This window comes from Pogoniulus pusillus, chromosome 20, assembly GCF_015220805.1.
Source record: "Pogoniulus pusillus isolate bPogPus1 chromosome 20, bPogPus1.pri, whole genome shotgun sequence".
NCBI lineage: Eukaryota > Metazoa > Chordata > Aves > Piciformes > Lybiidae > Pogoniulus > Pogoniulus pusillus.
The window spans coordinates 2,120,400-2,136,424 of record NC_087283.1 but is presented as its reverse complement, the minus strand read 5'-3'; the positions used below and the strand labels follow the sequence as shown (position 1 = coordinate 2,136,424).

The window sequence follows — 16,025 nt, the reverse complement described above, 5'->3', positions numbered from 1 at the left end:
TCTCACTTCTGTTGCTTGCAGTTATGAAATACAGACTTTATAGGGTCAGCACAAAGTAGATCTACCAGCAAGTACTAAAGGCCACATTTATGCTTCACACCAGCACACCAAAAAAGCAGGGGAGAGATGTTAATTGCCAGTGCTATCGACTGCAGCCTTTTAATTCCTCTCCCCGTGATCAATTCTCTGCCTTTATCTCTTCAAGTGTCTCTTCTCATCCCCAACCCCAGAACGTGAGCAGTGAACTTGTCAGGGACAGGGAATACATCACTGAGTGTTGTGGTTTGAGGGCTTCCAGCTTATCCCAGACTCCCTTAAAACAAAAGCTACAGAGACCAAGATCTGCCCCAGGAGACGAACTGGTATCATAAACTACAACACAGAGGAACGTGAAACGTACTCTTTTTCCTGTGAGACAGCTAAAAATCACATTACACACAGATGGGCACCAGGCAAACAGATCCAAGCACTCCTCAGAATCAGGAAACAAAAACCATCACACCCCAACAACCAACCAGCTCATCAGTTCCAGTGTAAGGATTCATAACGCAACAGTGCCAAACCATGCCCAAACCACTGCTGATTCCCTGCAGGAACACTGCAAATGCAGCCTGTATTTATCCACAGTGTAGAAGAGAGGAAAGAGAAACATTTGCCTGTCAGTCTGAAGGGCAAATATTTTTCAGGAGTCAGAGTTTTACAAGAATTATTGCTGTTTCTGCTCAAGTGGTTGAAATTATGGCTGCACAAAGCTGCCTGGAACCAAAGCACACGAGTCACCTTTTGAATGCAAACCAAGCTTTCCTCTCCAGTTTTTTTCAGCATCAGAACAGCTTCCCCCCCCCCCCCCATCTCTCATCAAGACCTTGCCTGGGTTTTTTGAATGCCTTAAAAATGCAGCTTTGGTCAAGCTCTCTTTGCAGTGATTGAGAGATATTTCATTTCCTGATGGGGCTGATCTGAGGTGAGGCTGTGCAGGTATACAAAAGCTTCTCTCTTCTCAGATATTGCCAGTGATTAACTGAAGGATTAGATTTCTGCCTCTGCAACCATTTCACTCTAAAGGAAAAAAACCAACCTATTTGTATGTCTTCAGACCCCATGCTTGGGGAATGGTTTTACTTGCAAAGAAACAGATGTACAAAGAGCACACTGACAACCCACTGCATTAATATTAATGGAGCCTGCACAGAGAGGCTGCACTCCTCAGGTGCAGCTCAACTGCAGCTTTCACTCCATCCTAGAGATCACAGAACTCAAACTAACAAACTCTTGGTGCTCTTTTCAGCTTCAGCCAAAGTCTGCACAGCTTCAGAGCTCCTAACATTGGCCAAGTGGCCTACTGAAAGCCCTGTTGGAAGCTCTCCTTCTGAGTTTGTCTAATAAACAGGCCCAGGACAGCCTCAAGAATGATTCCATCAGCATAATATTTGTCTTATGTGGGAACTTCCAGCACATTCTCTCCCCAACATGAGCAAAGACAGAGTAAAGCAGAACACCACTTGGCCCACCATTGTATTTGAGAGAGGCATGGAACGACCTTCATCAGTGCACATCCTCATCCAGCAGTCAGGGTCTCACAGCAAGACTTTTCTTACCTGCAGCTCCTCAGGAAATCAGCATTTTCAGTGTAGCAAGAGGAAAACATCTCCATAAAGCAAAGCAAACCAAAACACTGACTATCCACTGACATATTTTGCAGCACCTTACCTTTAGTCTTCCCAACGAGGCAAAGTGTTCCTCTGCGTTGCTCCAAGCAAGCTGTTTCACCTCCTCTTCCATGCAACATACAGCATGTGTGTAGCTCCTAGGGAAAAAATCATCAGGAAAAGAGAGTTCAGAGGAGGTCTCCCTTAGATCTGAGACAATCTGATCTAAGTCAGGCTGCTGCTCATGAAATCCAGGACCACTACTGTGACTGGCACTACAACTGCCAACAAGCAAAACTAGCTTAGCCATTGGATGGAAAGTAACAATGACAAGATCTAGCCCTAGTTAGCTTCACGAGTCCCCATCCCTGGAGGTGTTTAACAGGAGGCTGGATGAGGCACTTAGTGCCATGGGTTAGTTAAATAGAAGGGTTAGGTGGTAGGTGGGACTCAATGATCCTAGAGGATCCAGCCTGGATATTTCTGTGACAATGCAACACAAATGAGGTTTAATTCACAAACAAATTATTGCATCAGTGCACATCCCTCACTCCTGAGACTGCAATACCATGATCACAGAACCAGCAGGGCTGGAAAGGACCCCAAGGATCATACAGTTCCCACCTCCCTGCCATGTGCAGGGACACTTTCAACTAGATCAGGTTGCCCAGAGCTACATCCAGCTTGGCCTTAAAAACTTCCAAGGATGAGACTTCCACACACCTTTTCCAGTGCCTCACGACCCTTATGATGAAGAACTTCTTCCTAACATCCAATCTAAATCTCCCTTCCTCTAGCTTGGATCCATTCCCCCCAGTCCTAAAGAAGTCCCTCCCCAGCTTTCTTGTAGGCCCCCTTCCTATACTGATGGCAGAGCTAATCCTGTCTACTCAACTAGGAAATTAGACATAAACACTACAAAACAACCAACAGACAGGAAAAGAAGAACCTTTTCTGCATGGAATATACATAATAAATAAAATCCAGAAGGCAATCTTGGTGAATGATATATATATATACACATATGTAACGTGCAATGAAAAACATGGGGCACTGTTCAATAGACCTTAGCTATCTCTCCAGAAAAACAGCTGATGAGCATCCTCCTCTCCTTCTCTCCCACAAAAGAATTAAGATTGAAGTCAAGACAAAATTTTTGGGCACTTGGTGGTCTCAGCAAAACCTCCTAAATGGTTCTCTTATGCCTCCTCAATTTCCTTTTCTTTCAGCATAAGAGAAAACCATCAAGTAGTAAAACAAACACACAAACCAGAACCAAACCCAAACCCCCTCAACTGCTGTTATTTCAGCTGGTAATAACCTCACAGCCCAGCTGAAAACTCTGAAAGCTTTCTGAACCTATTCTTTCCATCAGCATGCCCCAGTCAGCATACACCTTTTATAGTGGTCACTCACACGATAGTTAATGACCAAAATGTAAGCAAAACAAGAATCCTTTTTATCATGTTCAATCCTTGGCTGATAAGCACTAAGCCTTTTACCACCTACAAAGTGGGCCAAATCCAATAGAACACATCTCTAGGCTGTTGGACTACAGAAACAGAACAGCTGGCACAAAACTGGTCCACCTCAGTCAGAGGAAAGGCTGCAAACAGCAAGGTTCAGGGATCAGAACATCTGACTCAAAACTGGTCCACCTCAGAGGAAAGTCTGTGGACAGCAAAGCTCAGGAAACAGAACATCTGACTCAAAACTGGTCCACCTCAGTCAGAGGAAAGGCTGCAGACAGCAAGGGGTAGGTAGCAGGCAAAAGCTGCAGCACAGGTCAGGTACAAGTAGGGATAAAACTCAGAGAGCTCAAAGAGTGTGAAACAATATTGCTGGTCCCCCACAGAAAACAGAAAGGATTCTCTTACACTCTTCTGTCCTTACTTGCTTCTAAATTAGGATCCATGACCTCAAATACTTCTTGGATGCCTTTTTGCACTCTCTGCTGTTCAATTTTCTCCACTTAACCAAGTCAGTCAAAATTTTCAGTTACAGTCATTATGTGTCACTCCTCTTCTAGTGCCCCAGTCTCGAGGCCACCAGCCTCATTTTCTTTGGACCACACAGCTGCAGCTATTAGATGAAGGTCAGTTATAATCTTGTCTTATCTCCAAACCACAATAAACCAAGGAACCCAAAATATAACATCATTTTCCAGTGAAGCTTTCTGGCCAGGTGAGATGCAGAGACAGGAGAAAATGCAGTGCATTCTCTGTCAGGTAATTTGGGATTTGAGGAGGAGTGTTGACATAACTCATGATAGTGTTATCTCAAGGTTTGCAAAATGGAACTTGATAAAGGCAGCAAAAACTTTCTGTGATAGGGTAGCAAAAGAGAAGGGCACCAGATCTCTTCAGCCCCCAAATATTCTAGCTCCATATTCTCATTTATCACCTTTAACTACAGACTCCAGAAATGACTCAGAAAAATGCTTCCAAATGAATCCTCCAACGAGAAAGAGAAGAGGGGAAAAAGAGAAAAAACAAACCAAAATAAAACCAACCAAACAAAACCTACTGGGGGTGTGCAGCCTGCAGAAGAGGAGGCTCAGGGCAGAGCTCATTGCTGTCTACAACTACCTGAAGGGAGGCTGTAGCCAGGTGGGGTTGGGCTCTGCTGCCAGGCACCCAGGGACAGAACAAGGGGACACAGTCTCAAGCTGTGCCAGGGGAGGTCTAGGCTGGATGTTAGGAGGAAGTTCCTGGCAGAGAGAGTGATTGGCATTGGAATGGGCTGCCCAGAGAGGTGGTGGAGTTACCATCCCTGGAGTTGTTGAAGCCAAGCCTGGCTGGGGCACTTAGTGCCATGGTCTGGTTGATTGGCCAGGGCTGGGTGCTAGGTTGGACTGGCTGAGCTTGGAGCTCTCTTCCAACCTGGCTGATTCTATGATTCTTCTGGCTGGAGGAGGCTGTGTTTTAGAAATCTAGTATGATCTCATCCATTGAAACGCTCAGAACAGAGGGATCCAGGGGTCCTGAGGGGCAGTAGGATGCCCATCAGCCAGCAATATCCTGCCCTGCTGAGGTTGCAAGCTGGAATATTGTGTCCAGTTCTGGGTCACTCAGTTCAAGAAGGAACTTAGGGAACTGCTTGAAAGAGTCCAGCACAAAACCTCCAAGCTGCTGCAGGCAGTGGAACATCTCCTGTGAGGTCAGGCTGAGGGAACTGGGGCTGGAGCTTGGAGCAGAGGAGCCTGAGGGCTGCCCTCAGGGCTGTGCTAAAGGTGTGCAGGGCAGTGTCAGGAGGACACAGCCAGGCTCTGCTCAGGGGTGGCCAAGGGCAGCACAAGGGACACTGAGGGCAAGATGGACCAAAGGAGGTGTCACGGGAACAGGAGGGGAAACCTTTTCACCGTGAGAGTGCAGAGCCCTGGAGCAGGCTGCCCAGGGAGGCTGTGGAGTCTCTTTTTCAGGAGACATTCCAAACCCACCTGGATGTGTTCCTGTGTGACCTGCTCTAGGTGATCCTGCTCTGGCAGGGGGTTGGACTGGATGAGCTTTTGAGGTCCCTTCCAACCCCTAATATTCTGGGATTCCATGAACTATGAGTAGTAGGAAGTCAGACTTCAAGGGGGAGGGGAGGGGGAGGGGAAGCTCCTTGCAATTTTGAACGCCCTCATCTAACTACAGCCTACGACTTAAACCAAGCATTGCTAATTGTTTAGCAGCTTTTAGATCCTCCAGTTGTGAGGCCACAGACTAAGAATATCTTTTTTTTTCCTCCAAATGCACCAGGGATTTGACATTTTGCCTCGTTCAAATTGCATAACAATGTGCAAGCAACACACCCACCACGGGAGGCAAAAAAAAAACCCCAGCCCCATGCCTGAAAGAAATCTGAAAGGCACAAAGAGTTCTTCCTGCTAAAATAACACAGAATTTCATACAACTTCAGCTTTGTACTCGTGATGGAAGTGGTTCTATCTAAAAACAAACCAAAAAAAAACACCCCAGCCAAAAAGCAGCACAGGAAATTTGCACACAAAGTAATGGATGCACCAAGATTTCAAGGGGTAAGATTGAAACTATTGTTAGCTTCAAAGGTGGATTAAGAAAATGCTCCATGGCAACAATAGCAGGAGAAGACTGAAAAGAAGGCTACAGAAAGATTGAAGTTAAGGAGAACATGTTGGGTGTCCAGAGATTAGACAGATAAATGCAGCAGCTCCTTAGTGGGGAGGAAAGGATGTTTGGGCTGTTGGAGGGGTACCAGCAAGGTCAAATCTCCTGGGAGGAAGCTGAGCAGAGCTGCTGCAACTCGGCTGCAGAATCTGCAGCCAGGCTTTGGAAGAGATGTGCTTGAGCTGCACCTCAGCAAGCTGCCTCCTATGGACTTACAGAATGGTTTCAGTTGGAAGAAATCTCTAAGACCATGGAGTCCAACCTTCAGCCTTCAACCACCCATGGCCATCAAACAAACTGGGAGGCTTGGCTGGGGAGGTGGTGGAGTCGCCATCCCTGGGGCACTTCAAGGCAAGGTTGGATGTGGCACTTAGTGCCATGGTCTAGCCTTGAGCTCTGTGGTAAAGGGTTGGACTTGATGATCTGTGAGGTCTCTTCCAACCCTGATGATACTGTGATACTGTGTGATACTGTGATACAGCTGGAGGCTGTGTGGCCATCCAGTGAGACCTGGACAGAGCGTGCTGGGCACAGAGGAACCAGATGAGGTTCAGCAAGGACAAGTGCAGAGTCCTGCACCTGGGGAGGAATAATCAACTGCAGCAGTACAGGCTGGGAGGGGATCTGCTGGAGAGCAGCCCTGTGGAGAGGGAGCTGGGAGTGCTGGGGGAGAACATCCATAGCACAGCAATGTGTCCTGGTGGCCAAGAGGGCCAGTGGCATCCTGGGGGGACATTACGAAGAGTGTGTCAAGGGAGATTCTCCTTCCCTTCTACTCTGCCCCAATGAGACCTCACCTTGAATACTGCCTGCAGTTTTGGGCTCCCCAGTTGCAGAGGGACAGGGATCTGCTGGAGAGGGTCCAGTGGAGGGCTACAAGGATGAGTAGGGGACAGGAGTACTGCCTGATGAGGAGAGACTGAGGGACCTGGGGCTGTGCAGTCTGGAGAAGACTGAGAGGGGAGTTAATAAATGTCTATCAATATCTGAGGGCTGGGGGTCAGGAGGAGGGTGGGACAGGCTCTGCTCACTGCTCCCTGGGGTAGGACAAGCAGCAATGGATGGAAGCTGCAGCACAGGAGGTTCCAGCTCAGCACAAGGGGGAACTTCTTTCCTGTAAGGGTCCCAGAGCCCTGGCACAGGCTGCCCAGAGAGGCTGTGGAGTCTCCTTCTCTGGAGGCTTTCAAGGCCTGTCTGGATGTGTTCCTGTGTGCCCTGAGCTAGATTGTGTGGTCCTGCTCTGGCAGGGGGGTTGGACTCGATCTCCTTGGATCTCTTCCAGCCCTGGCATCCTGTGAGCCTGTGATGTCCCAGAGTGCCATGTCCACAGGTTTCTTGAACCCCTCCAGGGCCGGTGATGGGAGAAAGAGTACAGAAATACCAAACACACCAGCAAAAGAAAGAATTATCAACCCAAGGAAGACAAACACACACAGACACCCCCCAACAAGAGACCCAACCAACAGAACCCCCAACAACAGCCCCTAAACAAGCTGAAGACATCCGAACACCCCAACAACCCAAAGCAGCAGCAGCTTCCTCCATTTCTTTTGGCCGCCCTCCCATCTCAGTGCTTAAAGCAGACAGGTCTCCAGCACAGCCAAATGCTGCAACCCTCTCTAAAAATGACTGGGGACAAGAAAACATTTTTCAGACTAAATTAAGTCAGTAATGACAAACACATGGAGCAAAGCTTCATTGAGTAATAACACAGTGATTAGATTTGAGTCCTGCGCTTAGCTTCCCAGAGAACTCTGCTGCCAGACACAGTGGCGTTGGCATCCTCATGACTGCAGGCCTTGAAAATCACTTTCTTTCAAGGGGATTTTTATTCTCAAGCTACCAACAAAGCTCACAGGATAGCAGACTGGTTTGGGTTGGAAAGGACCTCGGAAGGGCATCCAGTCCAATCCCCCCTGCAGTCAGCAGGGACATCCTCCACTAGAGCAGCTTGCTCAGAGCCTTGTCCAGCCTCACATGGAATATCTCCAGGGATGGGGTCTCAACCACCTCCCAGGGTAAATTGTTTCAGTGCTCCACCACTGTCATGGTGCAGAACTTGTCCTAACACCTCATCTAAATCCTCCCTTCTCTCATTTCAAACCATGCAAAGGCCTGCAGGGACATGGCAAGGGCAAGCAGTCCCTCTGCAGCCTTCTTGTAGCCCCTTCAGGTACTGGCAGACTGCTACTAGGTCTGCCTGAAGCCTTCTCTTCTCCAGGCTGAACACCACCAGCTCCCCCAACCTGTCCTTGTAGCAGAGGTGCTCTGACCACTCTGGTCATCTTCATGGCCCCCCTCTGGACCCACCCCCTGAGGTCTATGTCCTTTCTGCATTGTGGGATTCCTGCCTGGATGCAGTTCTCCCCATTGCAGAGGGGCAGGATCCCCTCTCCCTATTTCTGGCCACACTGCTTTGGATGCAGCCCAGGCTGCCATTGCCCTTCTGGGCTGCAAGTGCCCATTGCCTGCTCATGTCCAGCTTCTCATCCACCAGCACCCCCAAGACCTTTTCTGCAGAGCTGCTCTCAATCTCATCATCATCCCCCAGCCTGGATTGATAGCTGAGACTGAACAGACCTGAGAGATGTACTCCAACATCTGAATAGGAAATAACATATATCACACCACATAATTAATGACCTCTGTCCAAGCTGTCACCCGAGGGTATACTCATGACTGAGAAGTGGCAAAAGTGAGTGTGAAGTTCTTCTATGATAAACAAAACAAAATCTAAGAGGCTTGGGGTTTTGCTTGTTCACAATATATGAATTCTCCTTTAGCTACTAACTCCTGCAAAGCATTTCTTCCAGGAGTTAGGAAGCAGAGCTCTTCTAATTCCTTTGTTTGTTTCCCATTAGTCTACTAATATGACCCAGAAGTTCCAGCAGGAAATAACAGTTAACAGCCTTTAGCTAATGAGGGTAATAACTGAATGTAACTTGAACTTGCCAGGGTTTTGCCAGGTCTCCCAAAATGCCTGGAAGTTTACTTTAGGTGACACTCTGCACTGCATGGAGGGCTTTCAAGAGCACTTAAACTTAAACACAAAAGAGATCTTTGCTAAAAAAGAGAGAGAAGGGAGGGGGAAGGACCAAAGGAAAAAGTACTGCAGGCATTTTCTCTGCACAGGAGCCCTGAGAAGCCCTACAAAGATCACACATCCCCCAACGCAGAGAGGGGGGAAAACCCACTGCGTGCCTCTTCAAAGGATGTGGTCTTTATTCCTTTGGCAGCTGCCTGTGTTCATGCACAGGACAAAAGTTATCAAATAGGCTTCTTTGGTGCCTCGCTGAGGATTCAAACACGCAGTGTGTGCATTGCTTAAGCAACAGCAGAAGAAAGGATTGGCAGCCTGAAAAGAGGAGAAAACAGCTTTAACAAGAAGTTGATAGAGGAATGCTGCACTGTTGAGAGCACAGAAAATGATCCCTCTGAGTTATTGAGGTAATTGAACGGTTACTAAAACGGCACACAAAGCAACAATTAATTCCAGAAAGCTTTCTGTTCTTTCAGGGGGTTTATTTTTAGGCTAGAGGATGGCTTTTGGTGACACAAAGCCCATTCCTTGCTGCCAATAAGCCAAGATCAAGCGGCCGGGCGAGAACTGCACCGCGCGGCTACGGAACACAAATGTTGAGTTTGGCAGAGAAAAGTTTCTCCACTCCTTTAGATTCCTCAGTCCCTAACTATTTCTGTGGGAGTTGGGGTTGGTTTTCTTCCCCTCTGTCTTGGCGTTTGAGAGCGTGCATGTGTTCTTCCCCCACCCCTGGACAGAGCTCACGCAGCCCAGTTGTGCTCTCACAAAAGGAGCAACTCCCCCACTTCACCTTGCTGGCCAGCCTCAGGCAGTCCACAGCCACCCAGTGCAGCCCCAGTCACGGCCCAAGAGACCTTCTGATGGGCTCTGCACAACTAAGAATACAAATGGTTTGCTTGGAAAGGACCTTGAAGTCCAACCATTATCTAACTCCCAAGTCTGGTGCTAAACTCTGTCCCTGAGCTCAGCACAGAATGGTTTAGGTTGGAAGGGACCTCAAAGCTCAGCCAGTTCCAAGCCCCTGCCACAGGCAGGGACACCTCTCACTAGAACAGGTTGCTCAAGGCCTCATTTAACCTGGCCTTGAACACCTCCCTGGGCAACCTGTGCCAGTGTCTCACCACCCTCACTGCAAACAACCCTTTCCTAACATCCAGTTTCAATCTCCTCTCTGCCAGTTTAAACCTGTTCCTCCTCATCCTGTCCTTACAAGACCTTGTCAATAGTCCCTCCCCAGCCCTCTTGTAGCCCCCTTCAGATACTGGCAGGCTACAATAAGGTCTCCTCCAAGCCTTCTTTTCTCCAGGCTGCAGAGCCCCAACTCTCACAGTCTGTGTCCTCCAGGGACAAGGATTCAACCTGCTCCCCAGGCAGCCTGTTCCAGTGTTTGAGAACCCTTCCAGTGAAGAAGTTTCTTCTAATATCCAACCTAAAACTTCTCCTGGCAACTTGAGGCTCTTTCTTGCTCTTATCACTTGTTACTAGGGAGAAGAGATCAACATCCACCTCACCATCACCTCCTCTCAAGCAGCTGTAGAAAGTGAAAAGGTCTCCTCTGAGTCTCCTCTTTTCCAGACTAAACACTCCCAGCTCCCTCAGCTGCTCCTTACCAGCCCTGCTCTCCAGGCCCTTCGTCAGCTTTCTTGCCCTTCCCTGGACATGTTCCAGCACCTCAATGTCTGTCCTGTGGGGAGGACTCTAAAACTGAGCCCACTATTCAAGGTGTGGCATCACCAGTGCTAAGCACAGGGGGACAATCACTTCCCTACTCCTGCTGGCCATAATCTTCCTGATACAGGCCAGGATGGCATCGGCCTTTTTGGCCAGCTGGGCATGGCACAGCCTGGACTAGAAGATGCTGACCTTTACCTTACAAGTCCATTAACATACTCCTCTCTCACTAACAATGGAACCACTTCTGAGAAGGTCAAAGAGAACCTGCCCCAGACAGGTCCTGCACTACTGCAGGAAGCACTTAGCAAAACTCTATCGAGCTACCAAGGAGAAATAGGCAGGAACTTCCAATCAGTTCTACTGGCAGGAATTTGGCATGCTGCAAGGGCTAGCACCATAACTAAACAAAAAATACACTGTCACAAATGCTCCTGCAGCAGTTCTCCTGCTTGATGCTATTCTGTGCATTTACAAACCAAGCCATAAGCTGTTTGCTATGCATATATGCATATTAAACTCTGCCCAAACCACCAAGACCCAAATGTTCTGCTCGGGCAAATTTGTGTAACGGATCTGATCACATCAGTGCAACCCAGTCTGGTTTCCTGGCCTGATATAGGCATGTGGATGACTTGCTCCTTGAGGTGAAGGAAATGCAGCCCCTCGGCTGTAAGAGCGAGTGATGCAGCATGTGTGCATGGGAAACAACAACTCCTGAAAGAGACTCTTTGTGCTGGGACAAGGAAATGATGAATGGTCACAGAAGTGTGATATGGATCACTAACAGTGACTTGGGACATGTTTTAAATCAGTAAGAAAGTTGTTCACACTTTGAGCACCACGGTGTAAATCAAGCCTGCTGTTTCCCAAGCTCTCTTCTAAGCTGGAGCATGACAGAAGTGCTCCTGGGACCGGTTAGGCTCTTAAGAACACAGCTTAACCATTTAAACCAGGGCTAAGCTCTTCTGGCAGATTTGGATGCTGTAATGTGAGGGAAATAACTGCAAGTTCCAGCAGAAGTTTTCTGTACCCCTGCTATAATCCCACAAAGAAGTGCTAAAACGTGCACAATAAATAGGTGCCACTTTTGGGCTTGCTGCTCCTCTTCACTGTTACTTTGCTAACATACAGTGCTATGAATTGTGGGCTTGAGAAGGACTTGGGGGTGTCAGCTGATGAAAAACTCAACATGAGCCAGCAATGCTGCCCAGAGTCCTGATCTAGTTGAGGATCATAGAATCAACCAGGTTGGAAGAGATGCCCCTGCTTAGCACAGAAGAGGCTGGACTGGATGACCATTCCATGACTCTATGAGCACGCACCTGCAGCCCAAAAGGCACCCAGGTCTGAGATCCCCAACACAAAAAGGATGTGGAGCTGCTGGAGCAAGTCCAGAAGAGACCACAAAGATGATCAGAGGCCTAGAGCACACCAGAAAAGAGAGCAGCATGCAGTAACAGCATGGGTTGGGGTTTGTTTTACTTCAGCCGTGGGGCTCCTGACTTTATGACTGAGACATAGTTTTGGTTCCCTAACCCCAGCTGCTAACAGAAGGCAGTTACCATCTACCACCACTGAATAAGAGAGATTTAGCCCACTCTGAAAGAAGTCACAGAGCAATTACCTCAGTCTCAGATTACATTAATAATCTACAAGTTGGGTTTGCTCTGAGGAACATAACTCTTCCCTATTGCCTCTAGTTCAGAAAGCTCTTTGGATCTGGGGAAAGCTATCAGAAAATCAGACAACCAGGCTCTGCCTGCTTCAGCTGTATTAAAGTTCTTCACCAGGCTGCTGGATTTTAATTGTACCTGGCTACAAGGATGCAAACCAAGCTTGTGAAGGCTGCTTTAGTCAAGTATGCCCTGGACAGATGGCAAAAGCACTTCTCTTGCACTACTTTTTGTGTCCTCCTACTAAGATGCTTCTGAGCTAGGAAATATGAAACAAAGGATGGGGTCCTGCTGTTGATTAAGTAGCTGGAATTGAACTAATAGGAAGTTTGCACATCTGTTTCTTTGTTTCAGCTGCTTGTTCTGTTGCAGAGCTGCTGTGCTGCTCGAGTCGCATTGTAACTTCTAATGTTAACAGCCTCAGTTCCCACTTCTGTGCTTCGTTGGATTGGGTCTTTTTTCCTCTAGAAACATCAACAGCCTGAGCTCCCACTTCTGTGCTTTGTTGGATTGGGTTTTCTTTCCTCTAGAAAACTGTGTCACAAAAGATTCCTCCTTTTCCTTCACTTCCAAAGGCAATTAAGCCCAAACTCTTTAACAAATTGCTAACTGCCAGGAAGCGTTCAAATTAGACCTCTTATTTTCATGCCCTTCTTGCTTTTGATTTGGAACAGACCCAATTGGCTTTTGGATGCCTCTTCAAAGAGAGGCTTGCTAACATTTCAATGCATTAGGAGCAGGGAAATAAGAACATCTATAATGGCTTATGAGATGGCTTTAGCAAAGAGGAAGAATCTCCAAAGATGCCTTCTCATGTCAGGTATTGTTTGGATGCGATTCAGACGTCATGTTAGCAGACCCACAAGGCAGATGGAGGTTTGCTAACAACATTCTTCCCTCATTATTCAAAACAAATGCTGATGTGGAGCAGAGGCAGGAAAGAAAAGAAAATGGGAAGGCAAAAGAAATCATCACTTGCTCCCCATTTCATCCTAGCCTGGATAAAATGGATTTGTATGTTTTGGCTTTCAGTAGCAGAAATAGAACTGCTCTATAAATGTCAGTGTGAGCTGAAAGATCCAGCAGCTCCCTCTCCAACCCCCACCACTTCATTCTGATTATTGCCAGACAGAACTGACTCTGTCCAAATACCAGGTTCAGAATGGTTTCATTGTACATGGGGGCAAGGGGCTCCCTTCTCCAATGGCCACGCTGTTATCTTGCAACAGCTGCTTCTAGTTAACTCAGCCATACTCCAAGCCTTTAAAGTCTGCTTCTTGTTTAGTCTTCTACGTATGGGAAAGGATTTTTGGGGAGATTAACTCATTGTCATCTGTTAGCACAGCACCCAGAGCTAAAATAGGCTTCCTATTTGACGTGGCAGAGTGCTCTAACCAAACCTTGTGAACAAAACCTCTTGCCTTCCATCCAAGTCAGCAGTTACTGCTAATGAAAGGTTAACATTACCAGAGCTAAATCAGCAAAAGCTTATCCAAACCCATGCACAGACCCTAGAGATCAGAGTGGAGAGCCTTCTGATACCAAAACATGGGAAGCAGAGAAAGAATAAAAGGAGTGAGTTCTTTCTGGCTCCTCTTCCCTAGCCCCCCAGCAAGACCAAAGGCTGCTGCTCAGGTCTTCATTCCTTTGGATTTCAAAGGCAGTTGTTTAGAATTCTTCCAGAAGAATGGATTTTCCCCCCCCCTCACCAGTCCTGTTTCTCACAAGCCTCAACAGAACAATATCAGCAGTCAAACTACTCCACACCACTTGGCTGAACTGTAAGGCAGCACAGGAGGAGGCAGGGAAAGTTCACTGTAATTAAAGTGTGCTGCTACTAATGGGACACAGCAAAGGGGACTGGAAAGCAGCAGTGCTTAGGTGCAAGGGAACTGACAGGATGAACAGTGCCACTAAGCACTTGCCTGTTTTTCAGCAGGACTGAGTACAGTTGAGAGCCCAGGTTTTGCAGTGGCCATAACTTGAGGTTAGAAGACCCCCAGTATTCCTCCCAAGTGTTTCAGACAAGTGCGAGTTGCTGTGGTTAACTTCACCCTCCAGCAGCTCAATAGCAGCCTCCAGAAAGGCACATGGCACTTGATGGCTGCTTCCAGCAAAACCTCTACAAACACATATCACAGCATCAGCCAGGTTGGAAGAGACCTCCAAACCCATCCAACCCAACCTAGCACCCAGCCCTGGCCAATCAACCAGACCATGGCACTAAGTGCCCCAGCCAGGCTTGGCTTCAACATCTCCAGACACAGCAACTCCACCACCTCCCTGGGCAGCCCATTCCAATGCAAATCACTCTCTCTAACAACAACTTCCTCCTAACATCCAGCCTAGACCTGCCCTGGCACAGCTTGAGACTGTCCCCTTGTTCTGTCCCTGGGTGCCTGGCAGCAGAGCCCAACCCCACCTGGCTACAGCCTCCCTGCAGGTAGCTGCAGACAGCAATGAGCTCTGCCCTGAGCCTCCTCTTCTGCAGGCTGAACACCCCCAGCTCCCTCAGCTTCTCCTCACAGGGCTGCCCCTCCCCAGCCTTGCTGCCCTTCTCTGGGCACATTGCAGTACCTCATCATCTCTCTTGAATTGAGGTGCCCAGAACTGAGCATAGAACTATACAACTATAGAGCATAGAATTGTTTGGCTTGAAAAGATCCCTAAGATCAAGTCCAGCTGTCAATCTAACACCACCATGACCATCATTTATGTCCCAAAGTGCCACAGGTTTCTTGAACACCTCCAAGCATGGTGACTCCACCACCTCTCTGGGCAGCTTCTTCCAATCCCTGAGCACTCTTGCAGCAAAGACATTGTTTCCCTAATCCCCAGCCTAAAGCTCCCCTGGCACAATTTCAGGCCATTTCATCTCCTTCTATCATCTGATCCTAGAGAGAAAAGCCCAACCCCACCTCACTGCAACCTCCCTTCAGGAAGCTGTAGAGAGTCCTTGTCCCTGGAGGTGTTGAAGCAAAGCCTGGCTGGGGCACTTAGTGCCATGGTCTGGTTGACTGGACAGGACTAGATGCTAGGTTGGGCTGGATGAGCTTGGAGGTCTCTTCTAACCTGATTGACTCTATGAACACACTGAACAACCCCAGTTCCCTCAGCCACTCCTCCTGAAACTTGTTCTCTTGACCCTTCACCAGATGGGAAGAAACAAGAAGTTCAGCATGATTTGGTCGTTCCTGTGCCATCTCTTGCTGTAGTCATCAGTGGCACTTTGCAGACAATGTGTTTTTGTCAAGGGGACCTCGTGTGGCACAATATGCCTGAGAATTTGGGCACACTCCTGCTACTGTAATCATTGACACATTATTGTGAGCATGCAGGCCAAAACAAAACAGCAACTTAGATTTGTTAAGCTCTCAGACTCTTGATAAGGCAGCTAAGGAAAAGTGAATTAGCCTAGCAGGGGGGTTTAATTCTTTAATTACACTGTTCAACTGATTTTTAACATTTCTCAGCACTCCCTCACATCCTCTCCACCAGAGCTGTCAGGCTCTTTTTGACCGGATTAGACCAAGATGTTAGGCTTGAGTTTCTCCTGCTGCACTCTCCAGAGCAGCACTGCAACACTCTTAGCTAGGTTTACTAGCCAGCACTGCCACTGTGTTTAGGTACAAAACTATCTTGGGCCATTTTGCCTTGCTTTGTCTCCTTGAGAATTCCTGAATGGGCCAGTCAACTGCTCTGAACACCTACAAGTCTTCCTTCTATTAGCTGAAAAGGTTCCTCTTCACAGCCTGGCATTTGCCAAGAGTCAAGCTCTTGGGTTACAGAAGGTTTTCAGAAGTGGTTAAGCTGCCAGCAGAGTGGTTGCACACACTCAGTGTGCCACAGCCATGGTGAG

At 47.9% G+C, this 16,025-nt stretch overlaps 1 protein-coding gene across 5 annotated transcripts in view; it reads right to left on the bottom strand.

Annotated features, from left to right (window-relative positions):
- CDH11 (cadherin 11) overlaps positions 1-16,025 on the bottom strand; it is a 720,336-nt gene that overhangs the window by 276,566 nt on the left and 427,745 nt on the right. For all 5 annotated transcript variants that reach the window (XM_064159936.1, XM_064159935.1, XM_064159933.1 and 2 more), the window contains one exon: positions 1,711-1,807. The gene's annotated coding sequence lies outside the window, so the exon portion shown is untranslated. The remainder of the gene's footprint in view (positions 1-1,710; positions 1,808-16,025) is intronic.